The sequence below is a fragment of the Anser brachyrhynchus genome (assembly GCF_964034855.1).
Source record: "Anser brachyrhynchus genome assembly, chromosome: 1".
In the NCBI taxonomy this organism is placed as follows: domain Eukaryota; kingdom Metazoa; phylum Chordata; class Aves; order Anseriformes; family Anatidae; genus Anser; species Anser brachyrhynchus.
The window spans coordinates 52,265,706-52,290,678 of record NC_137694.1 but is presented as its reverse complement, the minus strand read 5'-3'; the positions used below and the strand labels follow the sequence as shown (position 1 = coordinate 52,290,678).

At 35.7% G+C, this 24,973-nt stretch overlaps 1 long non-coding RNA gene across 1 annotated transcript; it reads right to left on the bottom strand.

Annotated features, from left to right (window-relative positions):
- Nucleotides 1-433: 433 nt before the first annotated feature.
- On the bottom strand, nucleotides 434-7,155 carry LOC308188357. Its single transcript, XR_013945443.1, has 3 exons — nucleotides 7,020-7,155; nucleotides 2,356-2,488; nucleotides 434-1,277 (listed from the first exon to the last, which is right to left on the bottom strand). It is a non-coding gene; the product is annotated as an uncharacterized lncRNA (long non-coding RNA).
- Between the last annotated feature and the right edge of the window lie 17,818 nt (nucleotides 7,156-24,973).

Here is a 24,973-nt window from a genome sequence, read left to right as displayed (position 1 = left end):
AGAATAATATAAAGCTGAATGTATTTTCTTATAAATTACAGACTGGCTTTGAGTGGGGGAAAAAAGAATGCCTACACAGTCAGTCAGGTACCATATATAACGAAGTCAAGAACAGGTAATGTATTTATTGTCTATCTACCATTTTCAAAGGCATTATTGTAGCATCTACTAGAACAAACCAGTCATTGAAATTTTAAGCTCTATAGAAAGTTATTTGCTGGTATCATAAGGGAGTGTAAAATTTCCCACTTAAAATTGATTTTAAACCTGACTATTAAAATTAGAAGAGAAAACAAAACAAAATGAAAAGATGGAGCTGAAAACAAAAGAAAGGACAAATGTATACTGATATGCCATTCACATTGGGACAGAAATGGCAATGCAATACTTGTTGCATGCACTATGCTGATCTCTAACAAACATTTTTCCTTCCACACCAAGTAAGAACAGACAAAAGATTTCACAATTTCTTTGTACTTAGATGTCTTATGAATTTCTTCATAATGTCACTAAAAGTAATTGTGTTTAAACTCTCTGTTAAAATCTTTGAAATAATAGATTTCTAATTCTCCTTAAGACTTTACAGTTGTGTCTGCTGTGGTTCATGCAAAAACCAAGAGTTAGACACCCAGATAGGAAGAGGAGAAATGAAGAAAGTCTTCGATGTCCTTGAAATTGTCAATATTCTTGCCACAGACTAGCACCAACACATAACATACACTTGCCAGGTGAGAGAGGTTCTGACAAGAGCGAAAACTAGCATCAGCAGCTGGCTATTTAATAATGTTGGGTTTTCACAGAGAAGCAAAATGATGATTGCAATGAACATTTTGAAAAGTTCTGTTTTTATTGATGAGAGAAAGTTATAGCTACAGTTGGAAGCATCGGTCCATAAATGTCTATTGTACAGGACACACATTTGAGGACTAACCTTCCGATGGAGATTAACATAAAATGTTTTCTGAAATACTGGTTGAAGTGCTCAGGAAGGAAAGTCATGAAGATACTGCTCTATTAAAAAGCTAATTCTAGAAGACACAAAAGGGAAAGAGATCACTGAAAGAAACTGCCTCTAGCTATTCTGGCATATAATTTGTTTATATGGAGGAAGATTCTCTCTCATCTCAGAGTTATACCATTTCATTAAAGGCGACAAAGCAGGGATCATATACCATGCAGACAAGAAGGAAACGTACGCACTGTAGACACAACAGCCTTGTTTTCCTTGCCTTGTCCAGCCTCAGTAGTGACATCTACTCACCAGTGAATTTAATTTACTGGGGAAAAAAATAAAAAATAGAAATCAGGTTCTTGGAAAAAAAGAAATGTCAATAAGAATTAAAAAGAGAAAGGAAAAAAAGAATTTTGTTAAGCAGTTTTTTGTTTGTTTGTTTTTTCCCCTGGATGAAGAAGGTCCAAACAACTTTAATGATGTCCTTTTCCTTAAAACCCTTAATTCTCCTCCTCAGCTCCTGGCTGTTTTGCGGTACTAGTTGTCTGTTTATTTTGGTTTTCACCACTCTGCTGAGCTTTTGTAGGTTTCCAGTAGTCCTGTCAGGGATTACACTTAAACCCTATTTGCCAATTTCTTATGCTGTTGAAGGCTTTATTGTGAAAAAGGAATCAGTATGAAGACTTTTACCAACTTACTTTTAAAAGAAGGAACTACTGAAAATGACTGGATAGAGAATACAACCAATTCCTATATTCCTCTATGAGAGGAAATCCCTCACAGAATTGCTTTCCACAGATGCAAAACTTCACAGACAGCTACTCCTGACAGTAACAAAATGATGATGAGTATGTGTGTGTGCCTGTAAACTGAAAAGTTCAACATTTCTACAGAAGCAAGTGTATTTGACAGAATTTTAAGCTGGGCTTGTGAGAAAAGCAGCAGATGCTCATAATTCCTTGCAAAGCATACCTACACTACAAAAAGAAATGCAGATCAGCAGTCCCTGAGCTACCAGAGATATGGCTCACAAGTCTATATGGCACAGAGAAGCAACTTGTGGGACTACACTCAGGCCTAGAATCAATGCATCTTCTTTTGAAGAAAACACATCTGAGCTAAAACATCCTGCCTTTGAGGCTCAGCTATGCTACTCTTTTAAACTCATTCAGCCACAGCTGGCTCATTCCAGCAACAGGAGAAGTACACACACACTGACTTCTACTTTTCCTTGATTACTCCAGTCAGAACCATCTCATCATCCTGCACCTGCTGGTGCAACTTAGAAAAAGGTTGCCAAGTCCCTTGAAATCTACGGAACTGTATGAAACAGTTGGAAGCCTGTGCTGGCATGGTTATACCCCTGATTAAGCCTTATTTTGTGTTATATTACTGTGGCATACCATGGAAAATGAATGTCTCTCCTGTGGGAGTGTAGCAGGGAAAACAGAATGCAAATTGTTCTCTCAGGCCAAGAACAGAGCAGCAAACAGGAACTTTTCCAGGCCTTTCACTTTAGTTTCACAGGACCCAGTTCTGAAAATGAAAATCAGCGTACATGAAAATGTTTGTAATCATGAAACATAAGGAAAATCATAGAACTGCTCAGCTTGGAAGGGACCTTAAAGATCACCCAGTTCCAACCCACCTGCCATGAACAGGGATGCCACCCTCTAGATCAGGTTGCCCAGGGCTTTATCCAACTTGGTCTTGAACACCTTCAGGGATGGTGCATCTATAACTTTTCTGGGCAACCTGTTCCACTGTCTCACCATCCTCTGAGGGAAGAATTTCCTCCCCTAAATCCTCTAAACCTCTAAATCTCCCAGCTTTTAGTGTAAAACCATCCCCCCTTGTTCTGTCATTGTCTGACTGAGCAAAGTTGCTCTCCATTTTTTTTATAAGCCCCTTTAAGTATTGAAAAGCTGCAATAAGGTCACCCTGGAGCCTTCTCTTCCTCAGGCTGAAAAGCCCCAACTCTCTTAACCTTTCTTCATGTAGTCACTCCATCATAGAAGGCCACCAGATTGGTCAGGCACAACTCATCTATAAAATAGCGTATCTGAAGACTTACAATAAAATATTTCAGTAGACCCATGGTAGAAGTTTTAAAAAGTACTTAAATTTTACTTGTTTTGTCAGGTTAAAATTCACAGGGTGACTAACAACAGTTACTTGGTATTAGCATAGTGGTTTAAATAACAAACCATAACATTTTGTTGTTGTTGTGTTTTAGTGTAAGCAATATGGTTTACCAAAGATTTATACTAAGAAATTAGTACTGTTATTGCAAAACTGAGCATTGCAGTATTATGTATATTAAACAAAGTAGATCCCTTGTAATTACTTTCAGCCTTTTATCATTATCTCCAGTATGTCAGGGACTCAGAAACAAAAATACACTCTGGGGGGCAATCAGGCACAAACACGCCATTTGTTCTTTAGCTAAATACAATCTCTGTTTGGCTGCCTCCTTGTTACCTTTGAGATATAAAGCCTTGTGAGGCCTCAGTCAGATGCAGTAATGTTCCAATAAGTCAATCTAGTGGGATGCTTGTACTGATTATCCCAATTCATCTTTAGTGCAAGCTGCTGATAGATGCATGTAATAATATTCCAGTGGGGAGTATTGAAGAAAATCTTGCTCTTATGTAATTAGACATTTGCTATAAAGAACTACAAAATTATATGAGCATAATAGTAAACACAAACCAAGCTTTCATTTGTGTGCTACTGAAGCATGGATACTTTGTTATTCTTTGTATTCAACTGATTTATTCCTTTGCTTTCTGGATTATATATGAAGATATCAGTAATCAAATCCTATAAAATTCAAACAAATATGACAAGATTTGAGGATATTTAAGTAAGTCTTTCTAGTATATGTATAATTTATATTGTAAACAGATCAGATTTCCTGGTGTTATTTATTCTGTAGAATATTATTTATTCTGTTATTTATTCGTAGATGAAGAAAGCAGAAACCATTTATGTGTTATAAATAACCTTACAAGTATGTAGTTGCTTCCAGGCAAACACCAGACCCCTAACCAGTATTGCTACACTGGTGAATGTTTCTAGTTTAAACATAGTCAAAGTCTCTGACAGTTCAGTTATTCCAGTCAAATATAGTTTGGGGGGGAATACAAGCACCTACACTGTGAATTCCCAATAGCAAAAGTATCAGAAATCCTGAATAATTAAGAAAAATGACTGAAAACAACTTTAGAGTTAGAAGTATCCACGTATTCTCCTAAGCAGCTTTTGGGAAACTGAAAACCTTCAAGAAACAAAGACTAAAAGATATTTCCATGAAAAATGTTTCTCAAGAGAGGTGTTCATCTGTGTAAATGGTGAGGAATAGGTGTCAAATATTATTACACTGAAAAAGAAAATTTCTATTTAGGGCCTGTGTATCAGCAGAGAGATACATTTGAACAGCTGACAGAGTTTTGTATCACAGGAGAAATGCATCCCATTCTGTATCCAAAAAAAAAAAAAAGTACTGTTGTAAAGACCATATTATCACTATTAAAATTATTCTGATTTAAGCTAATCACCAGCTTGTTCTCCTGTATGTCAACATCTAATGCAATGTAGGTAGGATTTAATGGCATATATTAAATGACCACATATAGAAAAGTAGTCCTGCCCATCATTAACCTGTAGTGTCCAGTATAAATGGTGTCTCGCCTGCATTTACAGAGAGGATAGGGTCAAACACTATTAGTACTGTTACATATCTATCTATCTATCTGTATGTCTTTTTTTTTTCTTCTTTTTCTTTTGTATACCAGCTTCTTCTACAAAAATCTGCTTTCAGTCTGCTCATTGGTAACACATCTCAGGAGATTTTCCTAGTGTGTTTCTATCAAGCTAGAAGTTACCTAGAGTGCACTAGTGATCATTTAAGGTAATAAGGAAAGCCATACGTAGGCACATTTGGTCACTGAGAATGTAGTGAGCCATAAAAATAGAATGATTTTAAAACATGGGAAATCTTTTCCTTTCCCCACTCATTTAAGTTTGTTTTCCGTAGTTAAAATACTATGCCATTGTGCATCAACTGGATCCTTCTCTGTACTCTACTTCCTAATTGTCTCATAGCTCTTAAGCATCTGCAATCTTATTTCATTCTGTTTCTCCACTTAATGCAAACAATTATCATTTACATCTCTTGATGATAGAATGTTGTAAGATGACCACAAGTGATGAAAGAGCATGTTAGATTCCACAGGAATGACTGATCAACAGTGCTTTGTAATTGATTAATTGACTCTAGTAGCTATTTATCATCATTTACAGAAGATCTGATATCAACAAAGATTTTTATGGAGTGTACCTACGTGTCAAATGAATACACACATGCATGCAGTATAATAACTTCTATAACACAAATAATTTCCTTGCAAAATGCTGTGCAGCAAACTGTCCTTGAAAATTATGATCTATTACAAGACCTGATAGAAAATTCCCAGGGGAACAGTCAGTTTTACCATTTGTTTTCTTCTTTGTAGATACTATATCAGACACCAACTGCAAAATACTTTAAGTGGCAAAAAGAATAAAAAAATACGGGAAGGAAATCTTCTTTTCAGTATCCTTTAGCTCTTAAGTAAACAAAGATGGAGAACAATTGAAAATAAAACTATTTTTGTGGTTTGTCATGGAAATTAAGGACTTCCACTTAGTGGCAGCTTAGTCACCCCTATGCCAAAAAACATAACTATGTTCTCAAGTAAGCAAGTCAAATTGATACATATACCTACTTGTCCATTTTTTGGTGGAAGTTGTTCAGTGTGAAGCCATAAATAATTGTCTGATCACATACATTTTGTAAAAATGAGATGAAAGTTCTCCCTGTTTACTTTAATTCAGAATATTTAATGTAATGCAGAATGGCAATTTTTCCAAATCTGTACAGAACCAAGACCTGTCCACTAACATCAGTGAGAGACTTCAAGAAGGGCATGATTTCCACCCATTGTTAATAACAATAATAATAATAATAATAAAATCAATTACTACCCTTTGTGAATGTGTAAACAATCAATAAAATATATGGCAAATGTTCCGTTAATTCACTCTGATTACTTGGTTCATATTTCTTTCTTACACATCTCAGAAAGTACATTGTTATTATAAAAACATTGGAGGATATTTTATTAAATAATCTAAAGATGCATCTTCTCTTTTACTTTATCTTCCTTTTATGATATCTGGGGAAATCTTCCCATACAAAAGAGAACATGCTGTTTTTAAGGTCAGTTGTAGGGGAAATGATTTCACAAAGCAACCATGTTACATATTTTTAACATAAATTAACAACATAACATACAGTTGTAAAGTTTCATTTCAAGATGGTGAAACCCTCGTTGCTCCTTAGTACGTGTCATAGTGCACATCAAAGGCATACATTCTTACAGATACCTACTTTTAATACTGGTTGAATCATGTAGGTGTGAAAAGATAGGTGACTAACACAATTAAATAAGAAAGATGTTGAGGCAACATTTTGTATATGTATATACATGATTCTGAACACAAAAGGAATATAAAATTATCGTCAGATGAGCTTGGCACACAAAGTTGATGTGCATGTACATTTGTTGATGGAAAACATTCATATTTAGATTCACAGGCCTCAAATGACAACCTTCAAAAGTCTTGTAAAATTCAGGAAAACTTGGAGGAGAAAAATTAAAGATGTACCAAATCCATTAATTTTTTAATTCATAGTTCATACCTAATTTCTTCTATGCTCAAAAGTGATTACTTTTTCTTTATAAGAAGACTAAATTAATAATTACATGCAAAATTATTGACAGAGTTCATTGTAGCAAATCAAAAAGATACATTTTTTTTTTTTGCCAGCACTTAAATAGAAAACAACAAGTAGAATTCTGGGATATGAGTCTTCATATACTACACTTGCTTTCTGAAATAACTTTTGAGAAAAATAATTTTTACATCTATCAAGTAGGGAAGGGGTGATTCCAAAAGGGAAGGGGAGCCAAGGGTGACAACAAGGCCTTCCTGACAATGGACAAAGTCCCACTGTACTTACACGAGCAGAGCAAGCCTGGTGAGGATGACCAGGGTGGTCTACAGCCCAGCAGGCCAGGCAGGTGAGGAGTTAGGGCCAGAGAGCCAGTTGCACCAGGGAGCCAAGTCATCAGGGATGAAGTCTGAGGCACAGTCACAAGCACTAGCCCAGGGCCATGCCCAGGAGTGGGCACAGACATGGACTCAGGTGCAACTGCAGCATAGTTTGGGCAGGGAACAACTGTGAGGGCCTGAGACCAAAGGGAGGCTCCTCACAGCTCTGCTGTGACCCCAAGATATGGTCAGACCTCTGATCCAAGGCAGCTGCACCTTATCAGAGCTGACTTTAAACAGGGTTGGCTAAATTCCTGAGGGGGTTATTATGAAGTTGCAAAAGATGAGTACAGAGAAAAATAGTCACAAATTCATCAGGGCAATTAGATCCAGCTGCACTCTAGGCCCTGAGAAAGAGCATGGTCTAGAGAGTAAAAGCAAGAAAATTGTTTCAGATTTCACTGAGATTTCATAGCAACAGTCCAAACTGGTGATGGCAAGCAACTTGTGTGGATGAAAGGTATTTATTAGAACCAGTGTGTGACTTTTCTTTGAGTCTGGGATGTTTTGCATCATAGCATTTAACTTCTGGGGAAAAAGCCATGCAGAATTCTAGCTAAGTATTCACCATTTGCAATTTTCATGACATGCCACCATTGTGCTGTAGAAGTATACTTTTGTCATCATCTACCACTTCTCTCTACAGACTCTAGCCATGATGCTTTAGCAGAAATGTTAATTTTCAGTAAAAGACATCGTGCAGAAGAGACTATGGATAACTATAACCTTCTTGAGAAATGAGAATAAAACTTACTAATCAAGTTGTTGTCATAGAAGTAGGCTTTTGTTGTTGTTGTTTTGAATAAATAAGATGCATTATTTTAAGGAGGATGTTTATTTTTTTTTAACAGGTCATCACTTCCTTCTTAGAACTTCCTTCTTCTCCATCAGTTACACAGACAAGACATACATGTCTTACTGAGTTAAAATACCACTTTTCATCAGAAGATGTTTTATCAGGCAGTTCCTAAAATAAATAATAATTTCTGTAATTTCTGTCCAGAACATAACAGGACTGGGTTAGCAACAGTATTTGTGGGGCTGGGCAGTTCTCTGGTTATTCCTGTACCAGTGAAGGTCATCACAGTAGAAGGACATAGTGTGAAGAGCTGCAGGCTCCTGGTAACTATTTGAAGAACCTTTCAAACTTTCTCCTTGCAATTGCACTACCTGGACAGATTGGAAAGAATGACTCAGGCAGAAGTCTGTACAGCACAGGAAAGTTAGAAAAAGATCATAGCTGTGCGTCATCCTTTGGTGTGGGTTATGTGGGTATGTAGTCAGACTCAGATCTTGTGCTGAGTAAAGCTGAAGCTGAATTTTGAAATATTTTCATTCTTGTACATTGTAGAAGTATATCCTAATTATCATTACAGAACAGCTAAATCCCAGATTTAACTTTAATTTGGTCTCTCACACAAGGGTTACTTTCCTGCCTGTTTAAGTTCCATACTAAACTATTTCCATATTTTCTTTTTAGTTGATTGATTTTTGTGTTGAAAGTTTTCAGAATTTGGATAATAAAGCGGAATAAATCAAGCTGTCATCTTGCTGAATGAGACTGACAGGACTCATGAAGAAAGTGACTGAACACTGTAGGCAATATGCAGCTTAAGTTTTGAATTTTTTTACATTTATCTGACATTAATATTAGTAGCTTAACTGTTGTGAAAATTTTTGATTAAGTATGAGAGAAAGAGAACATCATTACCTTGGTAGTGCACATATATAAGTATGTCAGATGTTTTCGGTTTCAAGATTGCTCTAAACTGTCCTTTGGACAATGAGACAAACACTGAAGGAATTAAAATATCAGTATTATGTACCTTTTGTTCACATGGGGTCAGAGTCATAATTAACATCAGCTAAGGTTAATATTAACCAACTCTTCCCCAAAACACTGTTTTAATTTGCTTTGTTGAACTTGAACCACTCAAGTTGATATTTTCCATCCAGAAGGATTAAATGACATTGAAAACATCATATAAAACAGTTCACATGATTCTAAGAATAAGATCAGAGAATAAAAATTTATTGCTTTTGTCCTTATTGGGAATAATAATAATAATAATAATAATAATCTCTTTCTCTTTGTGAAGATGTTATACCATCTCTCTGTTCCAAAGCATGAAATGGAATGCCAGTCATAATAAGACTTCTCACAGTGAAAATAAGCTCCAATTTGGATCAATTACAAATCATTGAAATTTTCTTTTTTCTCATGTTTTCAATATAAATCTGCAGAATTTGACAGCTGAATTCCCAAAGCATTTACATTTTTCTAAAAGTCCATTCCAGGGCAGAAGGTATGAAACAGAAATATATATTAAATTCTTCTTCTTAATTTCAAAAGGTTGTCATAGCTTCAGAGACAGAAAACATGAGTTCTGAATATGTAAGCGAAGATTGTACTATATTACACAGGTATATGACTTAAGCGATTCAAGGTTTCACAGATAAGTATAATTATGGAGTTAACAGTCTTAAGAATTAACGATTACTGAATGCTAATTTTGCTTATGTAGTATCTTTTTTTTTTTTTTAACTTCGTTCTTTGTAATACATCAATATATCCAACAGCATGCTATACATACATGGAAAAAATATGAAAATTGTTATTACTGATGGCAAAATATGAAACAAGAACATCTTACATCTTTATGGCAGTGACAGAAAAACAACAGTTGTCTAATCTGTACAGATGAATGGAATGAAAAGAAATGAAAGAAAAAAATACTTCTTGATTCTGTAGTCATTTCTGTCAACGGAAGTTCACCATCATTTCACTGAAATCTATGAAGGAGTTTGCGTTTTTGTTCTAGAATATCAATCATATATTATTGTCCACAATTCCATTGTTCTGCTGACTGTAGTTACAGTGAGATATGGTAATAATGAATTAATTTTTAGTCTCTTATTTAAAAAGAGGTAGTCTGATAGACCACAAGTTATGGTCAACACTGTAAAAAGCAGTTGATTTCTTCCATGTTTTTCTGTGTTACCCCAAACCTTTGTTTAGATTTAAAATGGTTTATTTTACTTCATCTGTTTAAGCTTCTACTTTTCTCTGCTGTCTTTCTAGAAAAGCTTTTAGATAGAGGTAATTTTATAAAATAATTTTAATCTTCTACTATACAGTTATATTTTTACTCTACAGCTGCTTCTTCTTTTAAATCTTTTCTTGTTGTTTCATTTCTAAAAATATTCCCAACAGAGTCACAGAATCATCTAGGTTGGAAGAGACCTCCAAGATCACCTAGTCCAACCTCTGACCTAACACTAACAAGTCCTCCGCTAAACTATAGCACTAAGCTCTACATCTAAATGTCTTTTAAAGACCTCCAGGGATGGTGACTCAGCCACTTCCCTGGGCAGCCCATTCCAATTCCTAACAACCCTTTCAGTAAAGAAGTTCTTCCTAATATCCAACCTAAACCTCCCCTTGCGCAACTTTAGCCCATTCCCCCTCAACCTGTCACCAGGCATGTGGGAGAATAGACCAACCCCGACCTCGCTACAGCCTCCTTTAAGGTACCTGTAAAGTGCGATAAGGTCACCCCTGAGCCTCCTCTTCTCCAGGCTGAACAACCCCAGCTCCCTCAGCCACTCCTCATAGGACTTGTTCTCCAGACCCCTCACCAGCTTCATTGCCCTTCTCTGGACACACTCGAGCACCTTGATGTCCTTCTTGTAATGAGAATTAATGCACAAAGGATATTTGAAAATTCATTAAAAATAACAACATTCCAACAGTAAATTTATCATAAAAAAATATGGTGAGGAAAGTTTAATTTCTTTTATATTTTCAACTCTTTTATTTATTTTGTTTAATTTTTGAAACATAAATCTTCAACTGAATGCACAGTTATTAAGACTCATGATTTTGTCACTGCAGGGCCTATGCCTATTTAGGATTTTGAACATATGTCTGTCCAGTGAGATATTAATTGGAAAAGCTTATTGTATGATATAATTTTCCATATGTCCTGCCCAAAGCAATTCAGAGGTTTGACATTAAATTGCATGGTTACTGATGAAATGGTCTTCATTTTCATCAGAACTTTCATCAGAAGGTTTTATAAGAGTAAGAAAATAAAGGGGTATATATCCAGAACTTTTAATTTCATTTATTTATTTATTTATTTATTTATTTTTCCTAGTAAACGTGAAAAGAATGTGACAACTGTGACTGTGAACAGGGTTATTGGATGATTTGAATATTAGGTTTGTTAGAAACTGCAGAACCATCTGTCCTTTAGTATTTAGTATTTAGGTGCTCCTTGTAAATGTTCTTGTCATGCATGAGACATAGCTTTGCCCTGGCAACACTGTGTAACAGCTAGGCAACCTTCTGTGTTATATTTGCAACAGTACTGGAACCACGTTAGAAATTACAGTGGGCCAAATTATGTGGCCATATATTTTGCTGAAAAACATCCTATCATTATGCTAGTAATATCCATTTTTTGGACTCAGTTATGACAAAATAAAAGAAGTTAGATTAATTTATGTTTTTAATGGTGACAAGGAAGAAAGGTTGAAAGAAAAATCCTTTTGTCATCTATGTTTTGTCTATGTTGGTGGTAGACTCTATTATAACAGCAGTTTCTATAGCGTGGATAATCCGTTAAGAAGCTTTTTGTAGCTTCATGCATAAATAAATTAATTGTATTAATTAAACCATTGATTTTAAGATTATCTGTTAGTACAGCCGGCCTTGATTTCTAGACCATGTTGTTCAACACTTAATTTGAAATACATGACGTTAAGACTGCTAGTTAGGAAGTCAGACAGCTCTTGCAAGTAGATGTAAATGACAAGTAATTATCTTTACAAGAAAAATCTAACAGAACATCAACTGGCAAAAGAGAGAAAGGAAGTACAGGCAATCAATATTTGTATTACCTATACTAACTGTGGGGAGCAACCCAAGCAAGTGCAACAGAATGACAGCTGAGAGCTATCTTAGGGTTTCACCAAAATATCTCATACCTGCTCTTCGGTCAGTCACTTAACCCATGTAATTTATATATATTCATTATTTAAATTACAACATTAAATTAAATCTATATTTAATTTGCTATATAAACATTAATTTATTATTATTATAGTTAAATCAGGCTTAGGAATCATTTGATCAAACATAGGAATATACAGTATAAAGCCTTAAAGGTGTCTAATTTATCTTATGAACATTGGTTGTCAAGTTTCAGAGATGAACAACCCACTCAAACTGCTGATATTGCTTCATTGACTTCAGAGCAAGTCTTTCAGCCTTGAAATAGATCTTATACACCATAGTCAACTGCTGGGATTTATCTGACATGTTGTGGGTTTCTCATATAAATATTTCTACATTTGAAATTGTCCTCTTAGACATTTTTGACAGTCTATGGAGATACCGTCAGTGTAATCAACTGAATCTACAGTGCAATAAATTTCATCCTTAAGTAGATGTCTACATTTGATCAACTTAACCTTAAACTAAAATGTATGTATCTGAAAGTGAGATAAATCCCATGAGGTGTTCATATGCTTTTCCAGCAACATTGAACATTACATCAGGTCATGAGGTTGTCAGTCTCCAAAGACTTGAAATGTACGTAAGAGATGTTTGATAATTTAGATTATTTACTCATTTTTATTATTTTACTCATTTTACTCATTATTTACTCATTTTGATAATTGGTAGTTGTTCTCTGAAAGAGAAGGGGTGACCAAATAACATAAAATATTTCATTTTTTTTCAAATTATTTGAGAATTTCATTTTGTGATTTAACTAATAAGCATTTCTACCCCTCAGTTTGAATTCAATAAGATCCTTTGACAAGATAAATTTTTGCAGAAGCACAGAATGGCTGAGGTTGGAAGGGACCTTTGAAGATCATCTAGTCCAACCCTCCTGCCAAGCAGGATCACCTAGAGCGCATTGCGCAGGATGGCATCCAGGCAGGTCTTGTTTATCTCCAGAGAAGGAGACTCCACAGCCTCCCTGGGCAACCTGTTCCATTGCTCTTTCACCTTCACAATAAAGAAGTCCCCTCTCATATTCAGCTGGAAAATGCTGCAAAAGAGAAGAGAGAAAGAATGGAGAACAGATAAATTTACTTTGTTGTTTAAAACAAAGTTTTCTTAAGACTGTGATCAAAAGAAGGTGAGATAGAACATTTGATAAATACTCTTCCACTGAATTGCACTGATGGAAATATTTATATGCTACTTTAACAACATGCAACTTGTAATGGTAGAAACAAGTGACACCTGAAGTTAAAGCATTCCCCCCCACCAAAAAAAAAAAAAATAGATAGATAGATAGATAGATAGATAGAGGTGCAATTTCTTAAAAATTATTCTAGTTTGAATCGTCTGATAATCTTTAGAAGAATTTTACTTTGAAAAGGAAGCATTAATTCAAAAACTTTTTTTTTTTTTTCGTTTGTTTGTTTGTTTTGGGGGAGAACCTTTCATTTTCAGTGAGTGCTCATGGAAAACAAGAGATCCACTACTAAGATATCTAGTGTCATTAAGATTCTGAGTGACAGCTTCAATTTTGTTTTGTAACTGAGGAAATATATAGAATCTAACTCTGTCTGTCCTATCATATAAATGATCAAATTATTTCTCTGCTTGTTTGTACTGTTGTTTTGTATTCCCCATTGAAAATTCATTCTCAGTTATTGGTTAGATCAGTGACAGTAATGTTATTACCAAATAGATAAAGATTTCATGGTAGGCATTTCAGAACCCACCAAAAATTTATAGCAGACAACTAGGATGAACTTAGACTACTTACAGGGCTGAATATTATATCTGAGTTATTAAAGTATTTAATCATTTCATGTATTTTATCATTTACAAACTAAAATAGTTCTCTGAATCTGTTGCAATGTCAGTGATCAACTGGAAGTCTTTTCTCTTGTATTGCTCATGCTTTTTTTCAATTTCAGCAAGTTTTGAAAGGAGGGAATAACATTTTCCAGCCCACTTGAGTTGAAACTTTAATGTTGTAATTTGGTAGAAGGAGTACTACACAAAACCACAGGAGGGTTATCTCAAGCAAATAAGTGCTCTAGGCTATATTCCTCCTACATATGCGAATGCCTAGAAAATGAAGTATTCTAATAATTTTACTGCTTTTATTTTCAGTTTCTGAGCCTCACTTGCACATACAGTGAGGATGTTCCCATGAGAAAGATTAGAAATTTCCTATAAGAATCCATAGTCCTTGGATAAAAAGTAGGTTTTACACTGAAATTAACTGATGGAAAATTAAATGTTTTTGCATATTATGAGTAGGAATATGAATGCTTACAGAAAAATAAAATCCCAACTACCCAAAGTAACTCTGGAACATGTCCATTTATATGTCACTCCATTTATATATTTCAGTGAGAAAGCTAACATACTGCTACTCTACTTAGAGAACAGACCTGTTCTTCTGGAAATATGATAAAGATACCACCAGCATTAACAACAAATATATTGAAATATTTGTATTGTAAGACTTGGTTATGCAACATAGTATCACTTGCAGCTTGTCGTGGTTTGGGCTTGGATAGAGTTAATTTTCTATGTAGAGGTTTACACAATACCGTGTTTTGGATTTTTCGTGAAAAAAAAGTTGTGATAACACACTGATATTTTAGTTGTTACTCAGCAGTGCTTGCACAGACCCGTGGACTTTTTTGGTACTTGGGCTGCCCTGCCTGAGAGTAGACTGGGGGTTCCCAAGAAGCTGGGAGGGGACACAGCCAGGACAGCTAACTCAGACTGATCAAAGGGATATCCTATACCATATCATGTCATGCTTAGCAAAAAAGCTGGGTTAAAGAAAGAGTAAGGGGAGAGACGTTCAGAGTGATGGTATTTGTCTTGCCAAGCAACAATTACACATGATGAATCCTGCTCCTCTAGAAGCGGCTGAACACTTGTCTGCCGATTGGAAGTAGCAAATTGATTCCTTGTTTTGCTTTGCTTGCATGCATGGCTTTTGCTTTACCTAGTAAACTGTCCTTATCTCAACCCGTGAGTTCTCCCACTGTTACCTTTCTGATTCTCTCCCCCGTCCCACATGGGAAGAATGAGTGTGTGGCTACATGGCACTTATCTACCTGCTAGGGTTAAACCACAACACAGCTGGAACAACAGACCAGCTCAACCTTGTGGATAAAATGCAAATACCTCTCTTTTTCTGAGACAGAATTTTCCTGGAGGATGGAAAATAGTAAACAGTACTGTCCTTTGATAACCAGCTTGAAGGAAGGACTCTTGTGCTAAAGCCAAAGGTAAACCTACAGTTTTAGTCTGAGAAATGTAACCCTTCTTCACATGGCGCAAGCCTATAAGATTGCCCACTTTTTAATTTACCTTATTAGTATTACTGAGCCCTTTGTAACTGTTGACAAGTTAGTAATTACCCTTCCCTTGATTTGGGCACAGTACTCTGTCTCTACATAATTTGTGTGAAGTACAGGGAAACTCATTATTTCTTCTCTTTTCCCTGTCTTTCCAAAGTGTAATAGCCATAAAAAAAAAAAAAAAAAAAAAAAAAAAAAAAAAAAAGAGAGAGAGAGAGAGAAATAGAATTTAGCTTCTACCAGACAACAGTTTTGCCAGTATAATTATGCTGGGATTATTGTAACCATATTGATTACAATGGTTTGGCAAGCACAAGAAACTACACTGGCCAAAGCACAAAATGATGTGATAATTATATCTGTTTCATGGCTTTCCCAGGAAAAGAAGGCCTATAAAGGTATATAACCTTATGCTAATATATCAGAAAAAGCTTCTAGATTAGCTCTACACAAGGCACAGTGAGGAAAGAGGCCTTCTATTCAAAGGAAAAAAGGCGGTGTTTCAAAGCAGGGAGTATTTCTTTCAGTGAGTTAGATGTTAGGGTTAATAGTACAATACAGTATGTATCTCCATGAAGCACTTGTAGAATAAATAGGATATTTCTTTAAGAAAACATTCCTTAACTCTTGAAGAATTAAATTCCACTATTCAGCTCTGGAAGGAAGGAAACAAGAAAGGGAGGAATGACTGAAAGAACAGGGGGAGGTTTTATCACAAACATATTTTTATGCCTAACAAGGTTTTTTGTTTTTTTTTTTGTCATTTGTCTCAAAGAATCCAAGATACAGAGAACTATATTTGAGAAAAAAAAAAAAAAAAAAAAAAAACACTTTTCCTCTTATTCCTAACCATCTTGTTTTTAAAGGGATAACCCCACAGAAGCAATTTTTAATGTCCTAGTGTCCATTTTTACCTGAAGAGATGCTTATACTCCTTTAGTTCTACCATTTAACCAGGTGTTTAACTCATGTCACCTCCTGCAACCTCCTGCAATAACCAGCTGGCAGGTTCATTTGCACAGTAATAAGTGCTGTCTCCCAGGCTGCAATGGACAGATTGAAAGAGATTACCTCCCAACAGTGCCTGTTAACTATGATGACATCTCAATATGATACATGGTTATATTTTCAAGCTCGTTCACCCCAAATTACATACAGAAAAATATTCCAGAGTAATTGAAAATTATGAATATAAAATATAAGGATTGCTATGAGTATTTATGTGTCTCAATATTATCATTTTCCCCCAATTTACCTTTGATTTTTTTTTTTTCTAGAAATCAGTATGTAATGGAGAAGCATGTCTCCCCAGGCCTCCTCCATCCTAAAGCATGTTTTTACTGCCCATTTAAAATGAACAAATCTAGGTTTTCTTGTTGTCAGTTTTGTTCTAATGCACCAAATTTAAAAATTCATCCAAGTATTGATCAGTTAATAAATGTAGTATGTGAGACAGGAAGGATATTTCACTCATTTTAGTGTTGATTGACAGTTGATATAGATAAATAAGCCAAACAGAACAAAGGTGCAGGTAACTCTATTCACTCTAACTTGTGTGTGATACTATGACCATATTTTATTTGAGAAATTTACCTCACACCATCACTGACATAGCCTTTAAACAATGTATTTAAATTGTAAATGTATTTAAACAATGTAGCTTTCAAATTTATCTTAAAAGAGCACAGCTTGTTTACTAGCTGACAACTACGGTTGTATTTAGGAAATAGAATTAGTGGTCTTGATGACAAATCTGTGTTATATGAACTACCATCCCCACAGCCAACAGTCTGTACTTTCAGCTGAAATTCATTGTCAATTTCAGGTTAAAGGCTGAAACTGAAAATCTTTTACTTCTGTCTCTCACATGCTTCTGCAAAGGGAACTCTTTGTTCATTACGAATCTCTGATCCTGAAAACCCATTAAACCTCAGCAACAGGAAAAACATAAAATAAATAATGATAAAAAAAATAGGTGTAGTCATGTGAGTTAAGAGTTTAAAAGCATAAAAACATTTAAAGCAGCCAGGATGTATATGCAGGATGAGTTGGGGGGAATTTCCACTTCACTCCATTTATGTACAAATTGTAAGATCCAAAGTTCTCACTCAGTTACTACCTAATCCTAGAGACACTCCAGGTATGTCAGGTTCATTTTTTCCCCCTTCTATTTAACCTCTCTCAGTGTCTGAAAGCCAGCCTACCCAGAATGGCTGGCATTCTCAAAGCAGTTAATAGTTTTCATAAGACCTCTGAAGGAAAAGCTACCGGTCCCACTGGTGTTTTGTTTTACCTAGCAGTACAGTGTATTGCAAGTGAATGCCCTATTTGAAAGATTGCAAGCTAATAACTCCATGCTACTGTCTATGGAGAGCAGGAAGGAGAGCAGGGTTTTTGATTCCTCTGTTGGAACTATTCTTTTTTGCTTAGAATGACCAAAGATCTTACAGGTCTTTCTCTGGGACATTCACCTACCTCACTGCAAGTCCTCTTTCCTGTTTGAAGGAATGTGTTTTTTTGTTTGTTTGGTTGGTTGGTTGGTTGGTTGGTTTGTTTTGCAATCACTGTTTAATGGAAAACACACAGTCCTTGAAACATAGCCTAGAAAATTCCTAGCTGAACCTCTAGCTGAACAGTGAATCCCCAATCACTGATGTATGAACTCTTGCTTATTTTTGTTCCTTGTCTCTGGCCTAGTGAAATATAGATTTTTAATGCATTGTGGAAGAGATTCAACAAAAAGAGAAGTGGTCACCTATAACCCATAGCCTAGTGGCCAAATTATTCTCCTAAGAGGGGGGAGTTTGAGACTCTCAGGCAGAACAAGCACCGAGCTCATTTGTCAGATAGTGGGAAAGAACTCCAGTATCAAAAAAAATTCATTAAAGAGAACAGAACTTCCTTCCCTAGTTGCACTTTGAAGGTAGGGAGGAAAAAAAAAAAAAAAAAAAAAGAGAGAGAGAGAGCCTGTCTTTATACTTGCTTTGATTTTGATTCAGCTGCCAATTTTCAGAACTCAGTTCATGTCTGTGGAATGGAAAAATGTGGATGGACAGATGATTATCTCAAGGCAATAATAACAAACAAACAAACAAAAAAGGGAAGGGGTGTAGTGGGTTTACGTGGCAAGGTTTTGGTAGCAGGGGGCTATAGGGGTGCCTTCTGTGAGAAGGATCTAGAAGGTGCCCCATGTTTGGTAAGGGCCCCACTGCTGACCAGAGCTGAGTCAATAAGTGATGTTGTTTTGCGCCTCTGTGAGAGCATATTTAAGACAGGGAAAAAAAAACGCTGTGCCACACAGCAGCTGGGAGAGTGAGAGGAGTGAGGAACAGCCTTGCAGGCACCAAGATCAGTGAAGAAGGAGGGGGAGAGGTGCTCCAGGTGCCAGAGCAGAAGTCCCCTGCAGCCCGTAGTGAGGACCATGGTGAAGCAGGCTGTCCCCCTGCAGTCCATGGAGTACCACGGTGGAGCAGGATTCCATGCTGCAGCCCGTGGAGGAGACCACAGTGGAGCAGGTGGACCTGCACTGGTGGAGACTGCGGCCTGTGGAAGACCCCTGCTGGAGCAGATTCCAGGCTGGACCTGTAGCCCGTGGAGAGGAGACCACGCAGGAGCAGGTGACCTGGCAGGAGCTGCTGCCCGTGGGGGATCCAGGTTGGAGCAGTTCGCTCCTGAGGGATGGACCCCATGGTACAGATCCATATTTGGAACAGTTTTTGAAGAGCTGCTGCCTGTGGGCAGCCCACGCCTGATCAGTTCAGCAAGTACTGCATCCCGTGGGAGGGACCCCACAGCACAGGGGACAAGAGTGACCGAGAAGGAGCGGCAGAGAAGTGCTATAGACTGACCATAACCCCCATTCCCCCGTTCCCCTGCACCGCTTGGGGGGAGGAGGTGGAAGAGGGTGGATGGGGGCGGGGAGATTCTTTTGGTTTCTTTCCTTTATTTTTCACTTCTCTAGCTTGTTAGTAATAGGTAATAAATCTTACTATCTCCCTATGCTGAGTTTGTTTTGCCCATCACGATAATTACTGTGTGATCTCCCTGTCCTTATCTCAACCCTTGAGCCTTTTTCATCGCATTTTCTCCCTGTTCCTCTTTGAGGAGGGGGAGTGAGAGAGAGGTTGTGGTGGAGCTTGGCCGCCCACCCGACTAAAACCACCACAGGGGGGGAGAAGAAGTGCATGAGAATTTGAATTTAATCTGCTACTCTTTTTATCTAGCATAAGAAATCTCTTCAAGAATGAATCATCAGTCATAAAGTTAGAAAAACTGAGTGCAGGAAATATTTTATTCCGTGTGACACTATTTCACCAACAGGCCAGAGGAAATCAAGTAGTTGTTGACCCAGCTGCTACTGAGACCTGCAAGCTCCTTGAATATTTCCTGCAATTACACAAACCTTAAATGGGGAGCTACAGATTTGAAAGTAAGAACTAAATCCTCTACAGAATATTTCCCCAGAGATGTTCCTATCTAATGGAATTTATTCCTTGAAATATGTGGGTCTGGGAAAGGAGGTTTTTTTTCTTATTTGATTTTTTTTTTTTTCTGCTCCATTTACTACAGAGAATTTAGATTTTTTTTTAATTTATTTTTTTTTCCCTGTGGCATAAGGACCACTCAGACACCAAGGTTCTTTTAGGATCAATAACTGCTACTACTTTATTGATGACGTAACTTCAACTCCATTGAGGACATAACTTCAACTAACACTTATTGAGGACAGTCTTCCTTCCTATACCATTCTCTCTACAGCAGTACTTTTCCACTAACTATTCATCGGTCAAACAACTTTACCCGGCAACAGCAAACACCCAGCAACTTCCATGTCTTAAGGACTGGAGAACAAGCAGTCCGAGACAGCAAGGCATCTCCTGAATCACCCTTCTTTGTTCCCTCTAAACTCTTTACATTTCTTATAGCCTCATTGTTAAGTCCGATGTTATCATCAACCATGGGGCTTGTCGACCCCCATGGCCACACTCCCACATTTCCCCACAAAAGAAATACTGCAGATCAAAAAGTTGATAAACAGAGGTGATAACCAATGTTATCCCATAGCCTTTCCACATTTTTCAGGATGGATTTATTTCTGTGACCTGATATACTGTATTCCATATCTTAAGAAAAAAAACTTTCAAGGAAGCAGCCACGCAGGGATTGAGATGTTCAGATACAGATAAAGTCTCCTTGCAAAAATAATTTAAATTGGTCTACACACAGCACTATGCAAGTGATTTTGTTTAGAAAGACCAGGTTTGTTTCAGGGGGAAGACAAGTGTCAGAGGTTTGGTGCTTCTCATTCAGATAGTCTATTCCACATCTGCAGCTTTTCTATATTCTGGTCTATGACATGTATATTCACTAATAATTTTCCTTAAATAATTTAAAACATGACTATAGAGGCATATATTGCCAAAAGGGATGTTACAGTATAATAAGAAAGACTAGAAAATATTTTCTAAAAAAAAAAAAAAGTTCTAAGTCACATTGTTTTATTGATACTCAAAGTGAAGGCATCAGAAGGGGCAAGACAAGGGTCAGGGCTCATTAACTGGGGCAGGTATCTCTGAATAGACTCTGGTAATGGCTCCCAGATCAGCCATCCACCATCCATTGGCAGAATCACAGCTGAAAAATACATTCTTGAAACCTGCACAGTGACCAACTTAAGAAGAACCCAGGAGACATGAGGAGGATTTGATAGTCCATGTCCCTTTTCCACTATGTAATCAGAATGGATCTTGGACCTAACATCTGACCTCACGTATCAAGACGCCCGACTGCTGGACAGGTTTCTTGGACAACATGTGTCCTGGTGCCTACAATTATGAGACTGAAGTTAACAGAGTGAAACTTGTTTTGTTTCAAATTTATTTTAAAGAAAGAGACTCTCCTATAAGGTCTCTCATGGCTGATTCCTACATTGTGGCTATTGTTTTTCTTACAAGCTATGTGGTACATAAATGCACTATGATGATATAAATCACAAACATGGGGAGGCTTCACAGAACCCTCAGCTAGACAAAGCATATGATATCTATTTCTGAATGGAAAAGGAGCAACTCCAGCTCTGTAGAAAACCATAAGACTTCTTCCAGTACAGACAGGAAAATGCTCCTTTCTAATAAACGAAACAATAAAGGACGTTGTAATGCTTTATAAAATACATTTAGGAATTAGGAATATTAAAGTAAAATAATTATAATACTTTTGTACAGATCATTTCCCCATTCAGCATACATACATTTTAAAAGTGTATTCTGACCAATTTTATGAAATAAGTAGAGATTATTATTTTTTAACTATTCTTAAAAATAAGAAAGGGAGAGATTAAGAGGGAGTGCTTAAGTGGCAGAGGGAATGACACCTATTAGGAAAACCGTGTCAGAGGGAATTCGGCCTTATTCCTCTAGTTTCAAATCTTGATGTAGCCCACAAAGACTGCCTCTCCTTTAACAGATGAGATACCTTAGAAGCATGAGGATTTCTTTCTCTGGGCTCCTCCCTTCCTTCCCTGATAGCATTTGTCCCAAAGACTTGCCAATTATTAGTTCTTTGGTTAGGTGATTGCTACAGAGTTTGGAGTTTCCTAAACCTAACCAAATAAATAAAAATTGTCCTACTGACCAAAGCTGATCTTCTTCATCAAAATATTTCTTCACATTCTCTGAAGCATTTATGTGTTGAATTGATTAACAAAGCTAATGTCAGATTTGACACACCTTAACAGGAAGGCTTTTTTTTCCATATAAAGTAGATCTTTTTGTATTGGGGAAAAAACAAACAAACAAAAACAAACAAACAAAAAAAAAAAACAAAAAACACTCACAAGAACGTATAAACCTTCAATTCCTGAAAAAAATTCAAGATGTTACACATTTACCAACTATAATTAAAGTTTTTTTTTTCTTGTTCAGACTTCTTTCTTTTCAACTTTCATGAATATAATATTATAGAATGTAAATAAATGTCTACGGGGTTACTACTAACATTAAACCCTCAGCTCCAGTAACCCCTCTAATTCTAATATATATATATATATTTAATATTAAAGTCATGTGGCATTGTAATTAAAAAAAAAAAAACAAAAACAAAAACAACAACACACTTAGCATACAGACTGGGTACTGGAAAGGAAAAATCAGAATATACTCCAGAGATATGTTTCTTTTAAGCCATCTTTGAAGGTGGCCTAGAAGACCTATCCATTCCAAATGCTTTGCTCTGGTAATGTAACACGGAGGGAAATTAGGATCAACTCTGATGTGATGAAACAGAAGTTAAATTCATGGTCTTTTCATTTCCCAGTGTATATCTTTTTCACTGTATTTCAGGCTATAAGGCATTATAAAGATATCTAACAAAATTTGATAAAAATCTTAGTTCCTAAACAATATTAGTACCAGCATTGCCCAAAGATATGGGAGTAATCCCTTTTGAACAGAGATCACAGTAAGATTATTTAATCATCTAGAAGCAATCTCTGATGTGTTCTCAAGATAAACAACTCTGGGGATGGAACCGCCCCTAACACATGAATAAATACTTGTTTTAATATAGGGCATTATACAGTGAACATTAATAACTCTGAAAAAGTTATCAAGAATCCTTAACCATCCTAATCACTGGTGGTAGGTGAGACTGTAAAATAAAAATCAGATTCATGTCAAAGCCAAGCCAAAAAAAAACAATGTTTTTTTCGGTTAGCTGATTGCTGTTTTTTTTTTTGTTGTTATTGTTCTTGTTGTTGCTGTTTCTTGTGGGGATTTCGTGTTTTTGTTGTTGTTTTTGTTGTTTTTCAAATTAGGATTTTCTTGGTTGATATTTCAGTAATACTTAAGTTAGTTTTCTCTAACACAATGAGACAGCTCAGTAGAGGCTGATATCTTGCCCCCTTTTAAATTCTCTGAGACTCTGAGTATGATAAAGAGGTCTTAGTAAGAAAAATATGCTACACTAAATATAAAGACCCATGAGTATTCCTACAATATTTTATACCACAGCTGATGGCTTAATAGTTCTCTTTTCCAAGATATTTTTTTTTTTTTTTACATGTTAAGTATGGTGTAAGTAATCAATTATTTCATATCACATAGCTAGTAAAACATATTTGTTTATATGAGCACATGACAAATCAATATATTGTGTCTTTTCCAGAGAAAATATTTCAAGTATATCAAATATTCATCAATAGCTTTTTAAGAGCATGAAAACATATAATTAACCTCTATTTGCATATACTACATAATGCAGATTTGTCTCAGGAATAGTTATTATCTTTTTTACAGTACTTAAATTAACTTTATAGCTCCTAATAACACACAATTGAATTAGGTTGAAGTTGAAGTGACTAATAAGCCTCTCTAAAATAACTAAGGGTTTGGGGGAATATTTTGAATACAGTTGTCACACCTGTTTCTAAAATGAGAAGAATCTTGTGCTGTCAGTTGGACTTCTGTCAAAACAGGGTACATGAAAAGGAGTTTCCGGAGATGCAACTTGTAATCAAGTAAACAGAGCAGCAAAATGAACAGTAGAAACAAAAGTTAGTGTTGTCACTGAAAAGGTCTAAAGACAGTTACTTTGTTGACCAACAAGAAGAAAAGTTTATGGCAGAGTAAAATTTTGAAAATAATCAGTTTTCACTGTTTATGTCTAAGAAAGGGACAAAAATGTTTGTTTCTTTAGTTGGCCAGTTAGCAGCATAACTGGCCAGTTTGTTAGGTAATAGTTTAATTTGCACAAAGTCGTTTGGTACAGGAAGCTTCAGAAATCGAATTCCTGTTTTTTAGGACAGGTGAAAAGAATTTCTCTCCACTTTACTGTTCTATAGTGGAGCACATTTTTATTGTTTGTCTGGTAAAAGGTTGGGATGAGAGTTTTTTTCCTGTGTTTTTTCTTGTTGGTGGTTGTTGTAGTGGTTTTGGTTGGTTGGTTGTTTTTTGTCTTTTTAGGATTAAAAATGCTTCGTGTGAGGCATAAAATTCTCACTGTCTCCTCTTTGTCTCCCTCTTCTTCCTTTTTTTTCTGTTTTTTGTCTTGTTTTCTGTCTTTTGTCTTGTCTGTCTTTTGTGTTTTCTTTCTTTGTCTTCTGTTTTTTGTCTTGTCAGCCATGGACAAATGAAATGAAATAAGATAAAATGAAATGAAATAAAATAAAATAAAATAAAATAATAAAATAAAATAAAAAATAAATAAAATAAAATAAAATAAGATAAAATGAAATGAAATAAAATAAAATAAAATAAAATAAAATAATAAAATAAAAAAAAATAAAATAAAATAAAATAAAATAAAAATAATAAAATAAAATAAAATAAAATAAAATAAAATAAAATAAAATAAAATAAAATAAAATAAAATAAAATAAATAAAATAAAATAAAATAAAATAAAATAAAATAATCTTTTTTTTTATTGTCTCAAGCTAAATTTATCTAGAAACCTTATAACATCAGTGAAAAGTAGGAAAAGGCTGGCTTGACTGACATTTGAAGCT